We start from the raw sequence: 21,383 nt of genomic DNA on the forward strand, positions 1-21,383 counted from the left end.
CAGGCGCAGGGGTCCTGCCGCTCCTGGGCCCTCCCCTACGGGAACCCAGAGGCCTTATAAAGTTTCCTCTTGGGCCAGGGATGTGGGCAGGGGTGGGCAGTGTTGGTGGTCTCCTCCACTCTGCAGCCTCAGGAGTGCCCACCTGACCAGGCGGTGAGGTCTCTCTCCCACAGGGTTTGGGAGCAGAGAGCTGCTGCGGGCCGGGAGGTAAAGTTACTTCCTGCTTGGAATGTAATTTCTTTTCTTGCAAATGCATTCTTTGAAAGAACTAAAACTAAAATCTTGCTGCTTTTAACGGCTGTGGTTTCCTTTTAAGACATATGTTTACATCCCAAATCTACTATATGATCAGATCAAGCCCATCTTTAATTCAGCTGGGCTTGTTTTATGACGTTCGACTGTTATAATGTTGTAAAAACGAGAACTATATGAACTAGACAGGCAATGGAAAATGTGGAATGATGTGTGCCACCTCTCTACGGCTCAGGGCACTGCAGGTATGTCATTTATGACTTACATTTTCAGGAAAGCAACTGCAATGCTGAAATGCCCGTTCTTAACATTATAGCCAGCTAGCCAGTATAGCAACCTTTCCCAAGGAACTTTGAATATAAAGAGTTCAACTGTATTAACTCCAAAGCTTATGTTTCTTCCCTGTTCCTTCTCTTCTTCCTTTCCCTCCCTTCCCAGTCCTTCCTACATCTCTCTCTCCATTTATTTATTTGTGAACTGGAGATGAGAGTGAGGCAGGGCCACATGCATTCTAGGCAAATGCTCCATAACCAAGCCCACGCTCTTGGAAAAGCCACAGCTCTCTTTTATGATTGGCTGCATGCAAAAAGCCTTGGCCCTGTGGCTTGGCAGTTTAGGTGTACTTCCCCCTCGTGCACCATTTCTCCAGAGACTATGGGCAACCTATCTCTTGCCTTCATTTCAAAATGCACCGTTTGGAGAGCTGAGCAAAGCAATATGCGATTTTTCACGGGGGCTCTCTTCCATGATCACTGTGTCTTCATCAATGACTCCAAGCAGGCTTTCAGCATCTATGACACTGCTTCTCAGCCTATGGGTTGTGACTCCTTTTGGGGTCAAGTGACACTTTCACAGGGGTCACGAAAGACCATAAGAAAACAGAGATATTTAAATTATGACTCCCAACAGTAGCAAAATTATGACTTGTTGATTAATTATGAAGTAGCAATGAAAATAATTTTATGGTTTGGTCTGACCACAGCATGAGGAACTGAATTAAACATTAAACATTAGGAAGGTTGAGAACCACTGATCTACACTAACAAAGTCATGTTAATTTCCCCCTTTATTCTTCTCTTTCCTTCACTTCCCCATCTTCTCTGTTTCTTTTTTTTTCTCTTTGTGGACGGACCCCCGGTGTCCTTCCTTAGACTGAGTCATGGCTGCAAGACTCTTCAGTTTTATCTCCGCTTGTAACAGATAATGGACTTCTACTCCTTGGGGAGCTTTGCTTCTGGATGCCTAATTCACAGCATACGGTGTTAAACGTGAGTTCTTCAGGGTGCTCTTCTCTATGCAGCCAGCTCTAACCCAGTCTCCTCAGCTGGCTAGAGCCTGCTCCTCCCTCCACCTTCACTTTCATGCCTTTCTCCCAGGAAGGCCTAGTGGGCCAGATCCCGGCTCCAGGGTCCTTCCCCGACCTCTGCCACCTTTCCCACACACATGACTGGTACGAGCAACATCTTCTTCTAGAGCCTGTGTTCTCCTTGGCGTCTATGATGGTGCACAGTTTCCATCGCTGCTTCTGACCCCCCATGTCTCTGTGCTTGAGAGCAATGGATGCATGGATGGAGAATTCTTGTGGAATCTCACTCTCTCAGTGAGACCAACGCTTATATAAATTGATCAAGTGAGAGAAACTGATTCTGGAGGCAAGAGAAGAAATGTTGCCAGGCAACAACATAGGGGTTATCTGCTTTTCTCCTGAAATATAAATGCTAGTTTTAAAAAATTAAAAAAAAATCATTTTACAGTGCTGTTCAACTCATCTGACGAGCTCACTCACACATGTCTTGATTTAGAATCAAGAAGAAGTGACTAAGAAGAGAATAAATGTTTGCTGGGCGTTTTCAAAAGATATAATAGTTCTGAAACTGTCTGCAGATATGTGGAAATGGGTAAGGGTATTTTACTCCATCAACAGCTAAATGAGACAATTAAAGTTTTACACACAGACAATTGATCTCTCCACAGTCTTTCCAGTGACGCCTATATTGATTTTCTACAGCTCATACTCGTTTTTTGTGTCATCCTGGATGCTTGCCTCCCCTGATGCCAACTATGTAAATCTAATATGGTGGCTGTCAGCCACAGATGACCTTGAGCACCAACTGCAGTCTGCTGCTAAAATAGACATACACCAAAATTAGGGGCGAAAAACCATGGAAGAGTTTAATAATTTTTATTTAATCACATGTTGAAAAGATAGTTTATTCAATATATGGGTTAAATGAATGACATTGATATTAATTACACCTGTTTACATTTACTTTTCATTTTTAATTAATTAATTAATCAATCAATTAATTAATTAGAGATAGGATTTCTCTGTGTAGCCCAGGCTGGCCTAGAACTTGTTTTGTAGACCAGGCTGGCCTTGAACTCAAGAGATCCACCTGCCTTTGCCTCTCCGGTCCTGTGCCACCGCTGCCCAGTTATATTTACTTTTTTTGATAAGATAACTTAGAAATTAAAAAAAGTGTTTCTATTTGACACTGTCAGGTCACATTTCAGACTTAATTTTAATAGTCTGGAAGTCTGAAATGGAGGAGAGAACAGAAGTCTGAAGGTTTATGTCAATTCTGATGAAAAATTTTATGAGAAAGAAGCAGCCTGGAGCTGTTGGAGTGGAATGATTCAAGGAGAGGGATGAGGTGGATAGTCCAGTGTTGGAAGACTGGGTACAAAATCACATTGTCTTGCAAATGAAGAAAAACCTGTGCAGAATATAAGGTAGGATTCTATCAGGCATATATCTAGGGCACTGCATGAGTTTAGTTTCAAAACAATTTCAGTTTATGTTAGTGGCTATAGTATATCTTAGACAAGTAAGATAAAGTCTTGGTTGCTTTAGGATCCTTGGTACAAGGACAGCTCAAGGTCATGTGTGCAAGGACAGCTTTAAGAGGCACATGAGTAGAGGGAGGGAATCCAGTGGAGTTGAGAAGTGTTGTGGGAACCTCTTGAGGAAGGAAGGCTCTCTAGGTATGAATCAAGCTCAGTCCCTTGCTTGCAGTGGACACAAAATATACTTTGCTTGGGGCTGGAGAGCTGGCTCAGTGATAATGGCACTGACTGCTCTTCCAGAGGATGCAGGTTTGAGTCTCAGCACCCACACTGTAGCTCACAACCATCTGCAACTGCAGTTTCCTGGGATCCAATACATTATTCTGACTTTGAGGGCACTGCATGCATATAGTATCCAGACGTACATGCAGACAAAACGCCTATGCACACAAATAAAATAATAGGAATAATTTAAAAATCCTTTGATTGGATTGAGAGATGACTTCTGTTTGGGCAACTGCCCCTTTTGTCAACTTTGCTCATCTTCGCTGGCTTGTTGCTTTTATCTTTAATGTTTGTCTTATTTCTTTAGACAGCTAACCCTGGCTGCCCCAGTAGGCCATGCCCCTTCCTTCCACAGGATCTTTGCACACACCAATCTCATCACCAATGTTCATCCTCATCCTCCTTCCTTCCAGACTCCCTACAATGTCAACCTCATGACTTTGTCATGGCTTCTTTGGAAGCCTGTTCAGGTAACTGGGAGCTGACCACATTCCAAGGGTGTGAAAACACCCTTCACAGTTATAACTACACATTTGCTTGTTAAATCAGAGTTGCCAGCTATACTGTGCTTGAAGGGAGAAAGGATCATATATGATTCTGCTCCCCAGTTTCTCAGCCCAGGGCCCCAATAATCCTTGACAAACTTCTATCAATCAAGCGGGTGAGTTCTTACCATTCTCAGCATTGCACAGTTTTGAAAGGACAGGGTCAGCATGATGGAGCATGGCAGTCTCTGCCTTGAAAATGGACACCAAAAGCTAAAATGTCAAAAAAAAAAAAGGCTAAGCTAAGCTGTCAGCCGTGTAACAAACATAATTGACACTTGAGTGTTGTCTCAGATGTCATTTCCATATATTCGTAAGACCATGGGATTTATCTATTGTGATTTTATTTTGCCTGTTTATAAACTAAAACCAAACCAACCAACCAACACTGCCCCCTTCTCCAAATGCATAGTGTTTGCACAGTACCAAGATCCAGTTTTGGAAATATCCTACAATAGCTTTCTTAATTAGGTGAGATTAGCCCAGGAAACAATTAGATCTCTTAAGTAAATAAGTAAATGAATAGCCCTTTGACATGAACCTCATAGGAGTAGAACACAGTCCTAAATGGTCCTCATTTAACTTGGAGGAGATCTCTTAGACTTGCATATGAGTCATCAATATTGTTTTAATTTATACTAGCAAGAGGTCAATGACATCACAGCTAGGCGGTTCAGACAAGAAAGGTGTGTGTTACAGCGACATCCCTGTGCCTTCACGGGAAGCATCATTCAAACTTTCAGAATCAGCAGAGCAGAACAAAACAGGTAGGAAACTCTCCATTTTAGTTATGCTGATGTGAATGTCCAAAGAAAGGCTTGTCACATTCTGTTTATTCAAAAGGACAGGTATGCCATACTCTGAGGGTGTGTGTGTGTGTGTGTGTGTGTGTGTGTGTGTGTGTGTATTCTTCTAATATTTGTTTTTAACACAACTAAATAGAAACTAATAGAGATGGACACAAAAACGGAAAACAGGCTACCACCCTCTAAGAAGGTGGGCTATCACACTCTAACGAGGGGACTTGCTAGCCTCCCACTGCTGCAGTCAGTCCTGATAGGTACAAAGGGCTCAGCTTTATAACTGATAAGGGACCAAACTTTAAAGATGGCTGATTACTTTGTCAGTTTCTGACAGCTGCTGTTCGTCTCATTTATAGGGCACTTTTACATGGAGAAATAGAACCAAGAGATCAGCCATTGTATTCTGTCAGAGTCTCCACCAGGCCCGTTGAGAATGATCATATCAAAACCCATTTGGCTTTATATTATCCACCACAGAATATGGCTATTGACTGCTTTCATGCTGCACATAAATATTTAATATTATGTTTTGCTATAAACTGGAGATGGATGTAGTAGAAGTATGGGGCCTGCAGTATTTTAATTCTGCATAGTATAACCATACAAATATAAGCAAAGCAGTAAATAAAGGGAATATGCAATTCTGAAGATAAACAACTCATGTATTTAATGAATGAACATTAGCAATGGTCAGAGAGAGAAGGGTGCTGCAACGAGCCTTTCAAAGTTGGATCTGGGAAGAAAATTTCAAAATATTTCCAAAATAAGTCTTTTCCTCAAGGATTTATTTTTAAATCTCTCTCTCTCTCTCTCTCTCTCTCTCTCTCTCTCTCTCTCTCTCTCTCTCTCTCTCTCTCTCTTTCTCTTTCTCTCTCTCTCTCTCTCTGTTGCCTAAAGGAGGGTGTTGGATCCTGTGGAGCTGGAGTCACTGGTGGCTGTGATCCAGCAGACATGGGTGCAGGGAACCAAAGTAGGGTCCTCTGCAAGAACGATTGCTTGTAACTGTTGGACTCTGTCTCTATCCTCTCAAATGGCCTCAATGAAATTAAAATTGTAATGTCATTGGCAAATTAAGTTTTTTAAAATTGATATAGTTCTCTTAATTCTATTATACTTGCAAAGTTTGAGAGAAGCCTGGTAAGATAATTTTTTTTCTTAAATACAGTTTTTCCTGTACTTTTAGAAGAAAGATTTATTTATTTTATGTGATTTGTATCAGCGTTTTGCCTGAATGTTTTTAAGTGCAGTGCATATGTGTCTTTATTAACGGAATATTTTACATTGTCTTATATTTGTTTAGATCATTATTACCATTATTATTGATACACATGTGCATGTATGTGCATGTGGGAGGTGACTAGAAGAGACTATAAGATCCCCTGGAGCTGGTGATCTAAATAGCAGAGCAGAACCATCTCTCCTGCTTCACTCTATTTGCTTACTCCCCGCCCCCACTTCTTTTCATATTCTGCTGAATTTAACCCTTGCACACATCTTAGTGTGCAGAAGCCAAGCTTACACACTCCATAGTCACAAAGCTAGTAGTTAGTGCAGTGAGCTGGAGAAACCACAGCCGACACACTAGGACTAAAGTGTAAGGTGCTTCTTGCCTTTATTTTGTGCATATTCAGGTTATACTCTCCTGCAACAAGAAGAAAGTGAAATGACTTCTTTATTCCTTGCATCCATTTTTGTTCTTTATATAGACAGTCCTGGTTCTCCCATGTCTGATCAGAAGTTCTCAAAGGTGTTAGGGAACATCTGAGAACTTAGCTGCAGTCCTTCCCTTCTATCTCATTTAAAAAGTTAGGAGGATGGGGATGAGGGTGAGAAGAAGGGTGAGGATGAGGATGAGGAGGATGAGGAAGAGAGGGAGAAGAGAAGCCTCCTTGCCTAAAGGTGCCTATGGCCATGCTGGTCTCTTCCATGGAGCCACCTGGTAGTCTAGAATGGCATGCTGGTCTCAGCAGATCCCAGGGTTGAAGCCAGCTCGTGTGCTCTTAAAGCAATCATGTCATCAGTGGAGAGGCACACTCAGTTTGGCTTTTTGCAGGAAGACTTTGTATCACTGTCCAGCTCCCTGGGAAGATTCAGGATCATTTCAAATTCTCCATATCACCACTCTTGGTCAACCTCATGAGCTGAATGAGAAGAATGACCAACCAAAATGCATAAATGCACCAAAGTGTGAGACTATGTAACAGATCTTTCTTTTTCTTTTCTTTTTTTTTCTTTTTCTTTTCTGTCCTAATGGTTTCCCATGGTGTATCTTGTCTCTAATGAGACAACATCACAGTCCTCATGCGTCCCACTTTTGGGGCTAAGCTGTTCTACTTAAGAAACATGTGAGTGTATTTTGGTGCTATGGCATAGTATATGTGGTGAACAAAGTCAGATGCAGGACGGTCCTGGTCCTGTGGGTGCATATGATTATGACTCACAACTAATGGTTGTTCCCTGGATGGTGGAACATGGATTGGCTGCCTCTACATGTGACATCTGAGCTTTTCAAAGATTGTTTCCCAAGACTTAAGGGTTCACAGCACTGATGGGAGGAAGGTGAAGCTTCCCTAAAGTGTTGAAGAAGGAAGGAGGACAAGATGCCAGGCAAGACCCTGCTCCTCATACACTTTTGCTTAGCTCTTCTCCAGAGCACCCGAGACACTAGATGCTCTCACTCTGAAAGTCAGAGGAGGGGAGAGGCCTTAAAAGTAAGCAGAGCTCTGGTTTATATTATGCGTTGTAAATGATGACTGACAGGCTGAACGACCTGTGCTTAGAAGCATGGGTTTTGTAGGCATTTGGAGAATGCTTAGCCTCAGAGAGAATTATAACTGAACTAATGTAGCCAAAGAAGGTGAGATGAGGTCATGTCAGCCAGGAGAGAAAGGGAAAGGCTTCTTTGAATGGATAAGGAAATAGAGCTTTCTTTCTTTTCCTTTTTTTTTCTTTTTTTCTTTTTCTTTTCTTTGCTTTTCCTTAGAAGGAATGATATATGTGTGATGAAAACCTTTAAGATGAGGTCTAAGAAAAATAACCAAAAGCTTTGTAGTGTTAGATTTTTAGTTTTTGTTTTGGGACATATCTCATTGAAAACACTTCCAACAGAGGGTAGGTAGGCTGAACACTTTTAACTACTGTGTCTCCAAACAAGGGCCAACTTAATGGGCTATATGTGTATATCACATGCGCATTACTGAAAGGACAGACATTAATTAATGAACATTTGAACTGCTGAAAGGACAGACAGATGAACATTTGAATAGTAGCTTTGGGAGAAAGGATGGGAAACCAACGTTCTTTCGATTTTGTCACCAATTTGTTCTCTATGTATTAATCCAAAGTGCTGTTCCCGACCAGAACAACCTGCCACTGACCCTAACCTAAGCAAGAGAAGATCAGAAATTAAAAGAAATCATTTAGAGTAATAATTAGTATTTCAGTTTAGTTTGCTACAGGTAGCTCCATGTGTCCGCATGAGCCTTTCAAGTGCTACTGGTACACCTGGACCAAACCACCTCATCCAGCTACCATGTGTTTTGGTAGCAACTGACATCCTGGTAGTCGGGCTTGGTTGCATTTATCCTAAATTATTCAACATGATTGTTTACAAAAGCAGCTGTGCAGAACAAATTGAAAGAAGACAAACAAATGAGACAAACCCCTTCACACGCTGTTCTGAAGCCTGCCCTGTAATTCCCCCTTACTGATGGACTCAGAACAGTATTCCGAGCAGCAGAGTGGGCAGGGATAGCTGGAGCTAGCCCTTTCATTTTTGGAAAACAGATGTATCATTTTGGGTGACCTCTTGATTTTATGACCCATTCTTATTGGTAAAGAGAAAACAAAGCATGCAGTCATTTTTTATTCATGTGCAAATTGAGCCTGAACGGTGTAAACAATGTCGGCAGTTAGGGAGGAATCTGTCAGAAACAGTTGGTGCATGAAGCAGCACATACAAGGAATATGGAACAGGGTTTGAGGCACCAGGGCAAACTTGGATGGGATCTGTGAGGATGGGGACCAATGTTAGGGAAAGCCAGTTACTGTGATGTACTTCCCAGAGACTCCCCTCTCCTTCCACAGAAGCACACAGCACTCCAGGAGCCAGCCAGGAGGAGTTTGCAGTGAGCTGGGGAACTGCACAGACCAGCTGGGTTCTGGAAATGGGGATTCAGGTCGAGAACATCTAATTTGCCCAAGAGAATATTGTAGCCATTTGTTAATGGTTTGTGCTTTTACTTATTTGGGTAAGCATTGGTTTTACAGAGAATTTTATTTTATTTTATTTTATTTGCAGGGAGGGATAACTTAGAGACTGTTCAGAAAAGCAGGGACTGCCCCTCAGGTTGGTGGCAGCAGATTGATCAAATGAAATGTTTTGCATAGTCAAAATTATCTCTTATTCTTGATTGGTTGTATAATTGCTAAAAGAAATATTTGGCCTGGAGGCAGCAGAATTTACAAATGCCTTCACAAATATTTAGGAAATCAAAGAATTATTAAATAGCAATGGGGGAATGAGAGACATTAAAGAAGCTGTTTGTAGTACTGTCTTCCATCCCAAGTGATTAAGACTTAAAGATGCCTAGAAGAGCCATGGTGGTTAGTACATACATGGTTGTGATCTCAGCACTCAGGAGACTGAGGTAAGAAGATCATGAGTTCAAAACCAGCACATGTCACATGGCCTGCCTTGTCTCAAAATAAAATAGCCAGCCAGCCAGCCAGCCAGCCAGCCAGCCAGCAAGCAAGCAAGCAAGCAAGCAAGCAAGCAAGCAAGCCAGCCAGCCAGCGAAGAGACAACCACAGACAAACCAGACCATAGCTTGGGAGGTCTGGTGTTCAGGCAGAAGCTGGAAGGCCACTTGGGGGCGATGTTGTACAGTGGACCAGGATAGTGTTTAGCCCTACTAGAGAGTACCACAAACCTTGTAATCAGAAACCTTACCCAGAGGGTGGGCTTTTAGTGTTTCATGAGTGAACTCTTCATCCAAATGTATGAAATCATTCCACATCTGAGAGAGAACGTTAAATGAAACTCAAGAATCCCTTCTCTAGCTCATCTCCTCCACTGGAATGGGAAACGTGCGTTGGGGTCAGTGACCGTTTGTGCTTTTGCTTTTGCTCAGGGTAGAGTCAGAGTGGCTTTCTTCTTTCTATGGAATAATAGCACAGCACCCCACAGGGCGTACAATCAGTCTTATAAAGCCGCAGGGAGAATGGAAGAGTCTCTGAACTGTACAAAACAGAAGGCGGGGCTTATCAAGTTGCTTTTGACTGAAACATTTAAATAATATTTAGTTGTTTAGTGTTAAAAATAAAATGCCAGTAAAAATGTTGGAAAATGCTTATGGGATAAAAAAGGAATAGAAAATACTGTGTAAATTATGAGTTAACTAGAAAATACACACATCTAGTAATGAGAAAGAGAGAAGTCAGTGTAAATGAGAAATCATTGTGTGTCAGTTATATATGTCTCATTGCATTGGGTGATCTCTTCATTTGTTTGTTTATTCATTTATTTATTTATTAAGTTATTTATTCCTTTTACATCCCAATCACAGCTTCCCCTCCATCCTTTCCCCCAAGTTCCTCCCTCCCATCTCATCTCTTCCCATCCACCCCTCTTCCCCTTCTCCTCAGAAAAGGGGAGCCTTCCTAGGCTATCAATCAGCCTTGGCATATCAAGTTGCACTAAGACGAGGCACATCTGTTTGTATTGAGGCTGGACAACACAGCTCAGTTAGGGGAAAGGGATCCAAAGGCTGCAATGTGGTCAGAGTCAGCCCCTGCTCCCGCTTTAGGAGTCCCACATGAAGACCCAGCTGCACAACTGTTACTACAATACAGTTGCCTGAATAGGTTATTAACTACCCTTTAAACAAAAGTAAAGAACTATTTCTAGGTTAATGCTAAAATTAAGCTTAATTACTTTGAAAGGTAATCGGTGGCCAATGTTGTCATAGAAAAATCACAAGCACCCCTCCTCCCCACCCAGCCTAGGAAAAGCGAGAGGACCGTGGTGCTCACTCAGTAGCACCAATCCACACAGGTTTTAACAACCGGAAACTTCCTGTGATTGAACGTATTTACCTTTAGTTAAAATTTCAGAAGACTACACATAGGAAATTTCCTTTATTTTACACATTCTCTAGTTTACGGAACATGTATTTGTAGATATGGATCTTATAATTTATTTACAAGAATTAAAATTTTTTTATCGCTTCTCGGCCTTTTGGCTAAGATCAAGTGAAGAATTAAAATTTTAAAAACTTACACATAAGTGTGTATACGTGCATATACCATATGTATATATGTGTGTATGCCATATGTATGTGGATGTCCCTGGAAGCTAGCGAAAGGTTGGATCCCCTGGAGCTGGCATTAAAGGCAGTTGTAAGTTGTGTGTGTTCAGTCCTCTGTAAGAACAGATACTCTTAACTGCTGAGCCATCTCTCCAGATCCTGCATATATGGATTCCAAAGTAAAATTTCACTCTGTAAACAGCTGTAATGAAGCCTGCAGACAAACCTTAATGTAAAATCCTCAGGTAATATTTAAGGATTGTCTTTCATAAGGGCAACGATGCTAATATAAATGAGTATGAAGAGGTTAGAGCGACACGAATGCCCTAAGCAAAGCCTAAATATTTCTAAGGACATGAGCTTTGCTGTGTAGGCAGCAATCTGAGCTTACACTTTGTCAATCCGATAATTTATTTTATTTTAAAAATGTGTTTCTGTGGTGTTGAGAAGCAAACCCCAGGGCCAATGTATAAATATGATAATGTTCTACCATTGAGCTACATCCCGACTTCCACATGTTCTCTAGTATTTGATGGGACCTTGGGGAATCACTTTGTTAGCAGATAGACTGGAAATGAAGAAGTTTGGCATTGGCACAGAAGTGACTTGCAGTACCTGAAGAATTTTATTTTCCAGGGTCTCTGACATTTCTGTTGGCTGTTGATGATTTGCTATGGGATTAGTAAACTGTGCTCAACAGAAAGTTATTGAGTAGATAGTAAGATGATAACATTTAAACATTAGATTCATGTTCTAAAAGTCATGGAGCCCCTTAAAAGTATAACATTCTATTTTATTCTTTGAGAATGTCATACAGTGTAGTCTGGTAATATCGGTCTCCCACTCCTAACTCCACTTTCCCTTCCTCACTCTTCCCAGGTCCAATCTCATCTCCCCTGCTCCCAGCTTTGTGTCCTTGCTTTTTAAAATAACCTAAAGAGCCCAGTTTGTGCTGCCTATTAGCTTATAGGTGTGAGGGGCTGTCCACTGTAGCATGGACAATCGGACAGGGGCCACACCCTTAGAGAAAACTGAAGAGTTATGGATTCTAAAGGGTGCAGATTTTACAATATGTAATTAACTGCCTCCTTCAAACTCAGTGTCTGGGAAGACAGACAGACAGAGAGAGAGAGAGAGAGAGAGAGAGAGAGAGAGAGAGAGAGAGAGAGAGAGAGAGAGAGAGAAATGGTTACTTCTAAGGATGGTTTAAGGATCTGTAAAGGGACCAGAGGATTCAGATATGGAACACAGACATTGTTAAAAACCAGATCCCTAAGAAGTAGCTTTGGAAACCAAGAGTGCCTGAATTTGTCCAGCAGTCAGGCCAGGGAGGTTTTCCAGTCTGGAGAAGGAGAACAAGAGTTTCCAACAGCATGCAGGTATCTGGAGGGGCTCCAGCTGATGGAATGGACATGGCTGTCCTGAGATGGACCTCTGGTCCTTGTACTTACATCAGGCATCAGGAGTGGGAAGGCAGGGTAGACAGTGTTATCAACAGCTGCATACCAGAGAACAAGCAGCAACAATTTCTCTGATTCCTCTCACAGGGGCACATTTGATTGATAAAACAGAGTGCATACTCATTTTGGTAGAATTAAAAACTACCACATGGGGTTGGGGATTTAGCTCAGTGGTAGAGCACTTGCCTAGCAAGCACAAGGCCCTGGGTTCGGTCCTCAGCTCTGGAAAACAAACAAACAAACAAACAAACAAAAAACTCCAAAAACCACTACATGGAAAAAAAATGCTCATTTCTCCAGTCAGAGGGTACTGTGGAGGATCATGTTGAAGTCCACCTTGAATCAGCAATGTCCGAAGGGCAGGAAAAGGCTGTTGATAGTGTTTTGTGTATGAATATAGATTAAGGGATGAGCATGTGAAGAAGCAACCCCACATTCTGTGGCATAGGGGTCCCTGTTTGTATAAGGGATGTTCTAGCTTGCAAAATTCTGAGGAAATAGCTAAAATTCCAAGAACCTTTAGGTGGCACTTCGGATGGCCACAAGCCCTGGCTAGCTCATGTACTTGACCACTCTACATTGCTTGGTTGGAGACTTCTAAAGAATTGTATGTGGCTTTTCACTGTCATAGGCTTTCGCGTACCATAGGTTTATTTTAAAATAGAATCACATTGTCAATCGTAGCCATTTTCATCTTTAATTTTAAAAAGAAAAGTGAACCCTCAATGTGTAAAATTTGAGTAATGTCAAGTGAGTTAATCTTCTCTGAACCCTGATGTATCTTACTTCTACCATTAAGTTTTTGATAAAATTCAAAAGTAGACAATTTAGGCAAATATAAGTGAAATTGATAATAGTTTTTCTTTTTTATTCTATATTTCTTATTTATTTATTTATTTATTTATTTATTTATTTATATTCCAAATTTTGTTCCTCTTCCTGGTCCCTCTTGAAGAATTATTTTCCCCTCCCCTTCCCTCTGAGAGGGCAGCTCCCCCATGTATCTCCCATCCTTGGTACTTTAAGTCTCTGCAGTATGAGGTGCATCCTTTCCCACTGAGGCCAGACAAAGCAGCCCTGTGCTTCTTATATGCCAAGGGCCTCAGACCAACTGTGTATACTCTTAGGTTGATGTCTTGGTCTCTGGTAGTTCCCAGGGGTCCAGATTAGTTGATACCATTGGTCTTCCTGTGGGATTGTTTCTCTGTGAGGGCCTTCAGTCCTTCCCCTAACTCTTCCACAGGGGTCTCTGACCCCTGTCTAATATTTGTCTGTGGATATCTCAGTCAGTTACTGGGTAGATGCTCAGAGGACTGATATGCTAGGCTCCTGTCTCTGCTGAATGTCCCAGGCACTGAGATGTCTGGTAGATACAACTCTGTCTGTCTGTCTTTCTCCCTCTTCTTCTTCCTCTTTTGCTTTTTGTTATTGCTGATGATTGAACTCAGAGCTCCCCATACCCTACAGAAAGGTTCTAAAGTCAACCTCATTGGTGGCATGTTACAGTTTGAACAGGACTGGTGCAGGGAATAGGACTACTGAAAGAGATCATGTATGTTAAGGAATGATGATTTTTTTAGTAGATTCCTACTGGTTAGCAAAGGAGTGCAGTGTTTGACAGGATTTTTCCATGTCGTTTCTCCACACTATACCATTCATCAGATCATTGTGAATTTTCAGCTTGTATCTCATGTAATTTGTGCTTTTGACTCCACTCATACCTTCAAGGCTTTGGAAATTGCACATTGGGGAGTTCTTTGCACAGAAACACTTCAGAGCAAGAGCAGGTCTTTATTTTGAAGAGCTGTAAGTACCGTCAAGTCCAGTTCTCACAACTCTCAGTACTGGTACTAAAAAAAGACAGGCGATTAGTTTTAGAAGTATCCTGCCAGACTCCTAATAAAGAAAACACAGTACTCAGTACTCCGTGCCAGGCACCTTTCATCTAAGCTCAGGCTTGCCTCTCACTTCTGTGCTCTCCGTTGCCTTACTTTTCTGGGTGAGGCAAAGCAACAACTACAACTTGGCTTGGTTTAATTTTGAGGGTGGGGAGAACAAGGGATATTATCTCTTCCATAATACAACATCATACTTACAAATCTATTCACTCAAAAGTACCACTGCATTCAATAAAGGTGAGGCCTTGACAAACTGCCTATGAACTCTTAAGAGCAGAGTGGTTTGGGTCAGCATTTGTCCTGGTTCACAGGCTTGTTTGCCTTGCATAATTTCTTTCCCTCAGTCCTGTAAAAGCTCCCTGTTCCTTGTTAAAGGCAAATGGCTGTTTGAAATCCATGGGGTGAACCTTACTAGAGGAGTATCTACTCAAAGACATCTCCAATTGCCTGTTCCTGCCTGCTGTCCACTGGTACCATTTGATGAAACAGGTGGTCCTATTTGCTGGGGTTTTGCAAAGAAGCAAGAAGCAGTGGAGTATGCATTTCTCAAGTGATTCTCCAAGGAGCTTGTATTCAAAAATAGTGATCAGTTTGCACTTTTGGCTTATTCTTTCTTAGCCCTTTCTTGTCTTCTCATGTTCTACACAAAAACAGTCCCCTTTCCTCTCTTAAATCAACACTCTGTTCAATGCTTTTATTTAAGTCTTGATTCTGGCTCTGGCTGTTCTTTAGAATCTTTGCCATTAAATATCTTCTTTTAATACCAATTCATTGTTGGAAAATAATTCTTCACACATCTCTTGTATTCATGCATGTCTTTGAGCAGAGTTATCTCAAGGATGTGTAGATCAGGCACATAGCCTTACAAGATAGAGGCAATGGTCTCTATGACCAAAGCAGGGTAGGCTTACCACTGTTTATCATAAATGAGTTCTTGTTCTTAAACCAAGGGTTCTCACCTCTCCTAAAATAATGAGTCATCTGACCTTTTTAGTATTTCCCTGTGGGAACTTGGACATAGGGATTGGCATAAGAAACCTCTAATATTCTGGCTGTGGCCATGGTCCTTTTTCTCTGACTTACTAGTCTTGTGTCTTCTGCCACCATTGGTGGTCTTATACAAATTTTTTGACTTGAGAGTGGGTTAAATTTCAAATCTTTCACAGTTTTCACAATAATAATGTAAGTTCTTCAAATCCTTAAAGGTAATTTTCTTTGTTTCTGTTACTGCAATAATTCTAGTTATATTGTCTCTTACACTCACTGCTCTGGGAACTACTACTACTACTCCTAACTACAAAACCTGCTGCTGGGAGGTGAGACTTTTAATTGCCAAATTTAGGAGACCAACTTTGTCTGATCATATGATCACTTAAATCACTGCACATTTTCTTCATACTTTACAAATCATTTACTAAGGCATTCCAGGCTAATTTTAATAACTTGTATGTTGCTTTCACATATCTGCCTGGCTTAGCCAAGTGGATTCATGACTCCCCTTCTAATAAAATGCAAGGATATACATCACTTTAAGAATAGATTTGTGGGGCTGGGGTTGGGATACAAAGTGAGTAGATAAATAAATTGATGGTAAAATATCTCTCTCCTCTCTCTCTCTCTCTCTCTCTCTCTCTCTCTCTCTCTCCCTCCCTCTCTCTCTCTCTCACACACACACACAAGAATAGATTTTCATTTTTTGTTTATTGCATTGTATGTTTCTAGGAATGTATTTTGTTTTCATTGTGACATTTACCAAATTGAATTTAAATAACATAATCATAATTCGAGTGTAAGTGAGGCAAACTGGTGTGGGAGAAAGCATAGCTGACCTGTAGAGGTGGTCTCCTGAGACCTTGATGGAATATGCTGTTGCTGGACCATTATTAACATATGATAAACCTGAATCAACATGAATATTGAGGGAAAAAGAAGACTGGAGGTGAACTGTCGCTGCAGACAAAGTTTGAGTTGGCATCTGCAGGATTTTAAATTGATTCTTAGATCCCGTGGGAGGAGAGCTGGATTTTCAGAAGTGTGGACAATCCAGAGAGAACAGGTGAGACCTTCTGCTCACATTCTTGGCCCAAAAGGCACCTGCCTGGAGCCCTCTGGACACAGGAACCTAGGAGCTGTCTGGGACAGGATCCTTTGGATTTCTGCCTGCACCTGGAGCTGACCCTCTGACACAGCTCTTTGAACCCAGATTCTTCTGGGAGAAAGCCAATCCCCAGGGGTGCTGACGCACAGGCTTACAGGAGGGTCAAGCCACTGTCAGAGACAGCAAGACCAGCTAACACCAGAGATAAGCAGATGGTGAGAGGCAAGGGCAAGAACCTAAGCAACAGAAACCAAGGCCACTTGGTGACATCAGAACCCAGATACCCTAACATACCTCAGAAGCAAGATTTTGATTTAAAATCACAACTCATGATGATGTTAGATGTCTTTAAGAAGGACATAAATAACATAAATACAGAACAACACACATAAACAGGTAGAAGGCCTTAAAGAGGAAACACAAAAGTCCCTTAATGAATTATAGGAAAACACAACCAAAGAGGTTAAGGAATTGAACAAAACCACCCAGGATCTAAAAGTGGAAATAGAAACAATAAAGAAATCACAAAGGGAGACAACCCTGGAGATAGAAAACCTAGGAAAGAGAGCAGGAGTCATAGACATAAGCATCACCAACAGAATAGAAGAGATAGAAGAGAGAATCTCAGGAGTACTGTATACCATAGAAAACATTGACACAACCGTCAAAGAAAATGTAAAACAGAAAAAGCTCCTAACCCAAAACATCCAGGAAATCCAGCGCACAGAATCAAACCTAAGGATAATAGGTATAGAAGAGAGTGAAGATTCCCAACTTAAAGGACCAGTATATATCTTTAACAAAATTATAGAAGAAAACTTCCCTAACCTAAAGAAGGAGATGCCCATAAACATAAAAGAAGCACAAAGAACTCCAAATAGATTGGACCAGAAAAGAAATTCCTCATGTCACATAAGAGTCAAAACACCAAATGCACAAAACAAAGAAAGAATATTGAAAGCAGTAAGGGAAAAAGGTCAAGTAACATATAAAGGCAGACCTATCAGAATCACACCAGACTTTTCACCAGAGGGTATAAAAGTCAGAAGATTCTGGGCTGATGTCATACAGACCCTAAGAGAATACAAATGCCAGCCCAGGCTACTGTATAAAACTACATGCAGGGGTTGGGGATTTAGCTCAGTGGTAGAGCGCTTGCCTAGCAAGCGCAAGGCCCTGGGTTCAGTCCCCAGCTCCGAAAAAAAGAAAAAAAAAAGGAAAAACAAAACAAAACAAAAAACTACATGCAAAGCTCTCTATTAACATAAATGGAGAAACCAAGATATTCCCTGACAAAACCAAATTTACACAATATCTTTCCACAAATCCAGCTCTACAAAGGATAATAGATGAAAAAAATCCAACACAAGGAGAAAAACTACACCCTAGAAAAAGCAAGAAAGTAATCTAATTTTAAACCCAAAAGAATCTAATGCAATCTAATCCAAAAGAAGATAGCAACACACACAATTTTACCTCTAACAACAAAAATAACAAGAAACAATAATCACTGGTCCCTAATATCTCTCAACATCAATGCACTTAATTACACAATAAAAAGACATAGACTAACAGACTGGATACATAAAGAAAACTCAATATTTTTCTGCATATAGGAATCACACCTCAGTGACAAAGATAGGCACTACCTCAGAAGAAAAGGCTGTAAAACAATTTTCCAAGCAAATGGTCCCAAGAAACAAGCTGGAGTAGCCATTCTAATGTTGAATAAAATCGACTTTCAACCAAAAGTCATCAAAAAAGATAAGGAAGAAAAGTTCATATTCATCAAAGGAAAAATCTACCAGGATGAACTCTCAATCCTAAATATCTATGCTCCAAATGCAAGGGCACCTACATTCATAAAAGAAACCTTACTAAAGCTCAAAACACACATTGCACCTCACACGATAATAGTGTGAGACTTCAATACCCTCCTCTCAGCAATGGACAGAAACTAATCAGAGACACAAAGAAACTAACAAAAGTTATGAACCAAATGGATTAACAGATATCTCTAGAACATTTCATCCTAAAACAAAAGAAAAAACATTCTTCTTGGCACCTCACGGTACTTTCTCCAAAATTGACCATGGAATCAGTCACAAAGCAGGCCTCAGCATATACAAGAAGACTGAAATAATCCCGTGCACCCGATCAGATCAACATGGACTAAGGCTGGTCATCAATAGCAACCAAAACGACAGAAAGCCCATATAAACGTGGAAGCTGAACAATGCTCTACTCAACAATAGTCTGGTCAAGGAAGAAATAAAGACAGAAATTAAAGACTTTTTAGAATTTAGTGAAAATGAAGGCACAGCATATCCAAATATATGTGACACCATGAAAGCAGTGCTAAGAAGAAAACTCATAGCTCCGAGGGACTCTAAAAACAAACTGGAGAGAGCATACACTAGCAGCTTGACAGCACACTTAAAAGCTGTAGAACAAACAGAAGCAAATACGCTCAAGAGGACCAGACAGCTGAAAATATCAAACTCAGGGCTGAAATCAACCAAGGAGCAACAAAAAGAACTATACAAAGAATCAACAAAACCAGGAGCTGGTTCTCTAAGAAAATCAACAGCATAGATAAACCCTTAGCCAGACTAACAAGGATACATGCTCCACTATGTTCATAGCAGCCTTATTTATAATAGCCAGAAGCTGGAACGAACCCAAATGTCCCTCAATAGAGGAATGGATACAGAAAATGTGGTACATTTACATAACGGAGTACTACTTAGCTATTAAAAACAATGACTTCATGAAATTCATAGCAAATGGATGGAATGAGAAAATATCATCCTGAGTGAGGTAACCCAATCACAAAAATCACACATGGTATGCACTCACCGAGTAGTGGATATTAGCTCCAAAGCTCTGATTACCCAAGATTCAACCCATAGACCACATGTAGCTCAAGAAGAAGGATGACCAAAGTGCAGATGCTTCAGTCCTTCTTAGAAGGGGGAAGAAAAATATTCATAGGAGGGGATATGGAGGCAAATTTTGGAGCAGAGACTGGAGAAAAGGCCATTCAGTGACTGCCCCACCTGGGGATCCAGCCCACATACAGCCACCAAACCCAGACAATATTACTGATGCCAAGAAGTGCATGCTGAAAGGAGTCTGATATAGCTGTCTCCTGAGAGGCTCTGCCAGGGCATGACACATACAGAGACGGACTCCTGTAGCCAACCATTAAACTGAGAATGAGGTCCCCTTTGGAGGAGTTAGAGAAAGGATTGAAAGAGCTGAAGGGGTTTGCAACCCTATTAGAACAATACCAACCAACCTGAGCTCCCAGGGACTAAACCACCATCCAAAGAGTACACATGGACAGACCCATGGTTCCAGCTGCATATGTAGCAGAGGATGGCCCTGTTGGGCACCAAAGGGAGGAGAAGCCATTGGTCCTGCCAAGGCTTGATCCCCCAGTGTAGGGGAATGTCAGGGTGGGGAGCCTGGAAGGAGTGGGTAGGTGCATGGGGGAACACCCTCATAGAAGAAGGGGGAAGGGGATGGCACAAGGGCTTTATGGATGGGAAACAGGATAACATTTGAAATGTAGATTAAAAAATCCAATTCAAAAAGGAAAAAATAATACTGATTCTTATTTTATGATGTTGATTGATAGAGAAGAAAACAAATGAGAAGCTTCTTAAATTTTAAAAGCAAGTAACTTAACCTTGAATAAGAGCTTTGCTAAGCGTGGGATTTTATTTGACCTCACAGAATATATTAACTTTGCCTTGGTGGGGAGGATGTGGGGGTGTCTCTTCCTTCCTTCTCCCCCTCTTTCCTGGAAAGTTTCTAAATGACTTTTTTTTAACACTCTAAGAAGCCCTGCTGATACACCAGCAGGTATGAGCATGTCACTGGAAGGCAAGGTGACTATGCTGTGCCACTAAAATCCGAAGAAATGATGAAGAGCTGAGGGAAGAGTCCTGACAGGCACTGGATACTCACCATCGATAAGCAGAGATTTTTAGTGACCAACTATGCAATATCTGGTCTTTCCCTTTTGCAGTAATGACATAACTTTATTCCCTTATGCCCCCCACCACAATTAATAATAATTTCTGTTACAATCTCACTTTCTGTCTCAGTCCATGAATGGAATGATTCATCTGCCTCCATGGTTACAAAGGCCAGTCCCATGAAAATAGTCATTTGAATGCTTTAATCTCAGATACATTATTTTATTTTTGCCTTGTTTACATTATTAAGGCCTTGAAAAGGGCTTATAGAGTAGTAGTCATAGGTATTTTTAAAAATACCCTGTGGAATATACCACATCAGAAAGAAGCAGAGGAGAGAGCTTGGGTACCAGTCCCAAACCACCTTGAGTATTACTGTGCCCTAGGTGAGCGACCTCATTTCTTAGGTCTCACTCTCCACATCTTGACATTGAAAAATAAGGCCTTCTGGCAGCCTTTTCGGCCGATGAAGAACTGTCAGGTATGTATCTTTCCCATTGGTATTCCACGTACTCTTGATTCTGAAGCTGTCTTATAGAGAACATGCTTTAGAAAAGAATGGGGCTTTCTATGCATCCTGGGGATTTCAAATAGACCCAGGGAGAGAAGACCCTTCCTTCTAGACCCAGGGAGAGAAGACCCTTCCTTCTAGACCCAGGGAGAGAAGACCCTTCCTTCTCTTTTGTTTTGTGGTGCCAGAGATTGAACACAGGGCAGATCCCCAGCTTGGAAAAACTTGCAGTCAATGCTGCTTTCTAACATTATGTGTAGACTGGACTAATTACTGAATTCATTTCAGCATGCCACAGTTTATAGGTTTACCCATGTGCATAAGAACTAGGTTACAGTGTCTGCATGAATGTAGTCAGGGCCTCTAGTATCCTAATCTTGGAGAATGAGGTTTGGGCAGTATAATCTAAAGCAAATTACCGATTCAACTATTCATTTCAACAGATTGAAT

The 21,383-nt window shown here is 41.2% G+C and overlaps 1 protein-coding gene and 1 pseudogene across 2 annotated transcripts in view; one reads left to right on the forward strand and one right to left on the reverse strand.

Annotated features, from left to right (window-relative positions):
- Window positions 1-21,383, reverse strand: part of Kcnb2 (potassium voltage-gated channel subfamily B member 2) — a 464,270-nt gene that overhangs the window by 84,706 nt on the left and 358,181 nt on the right.
- Window positions 10,895-11,021, forward strand: LOC120103364 (U2 spliceosomal RNA; annotated as a pseudogene).

This window comes from Rattus norvegicus, chromosome 5 (genome assembly GCF_021556685.1).
Source record: "Rattus norvegicus strain SHRSP/BbbUtx chromosome 5, alternate assembly SHRSP_T2T, whole genome shotgun sequence".
Taxonomy (NCBI): Eukaryota; Metazoa; Chordata; class Mammalia; order Rodentia; family Muridae; genus Rattus; species Rattus norvegicus.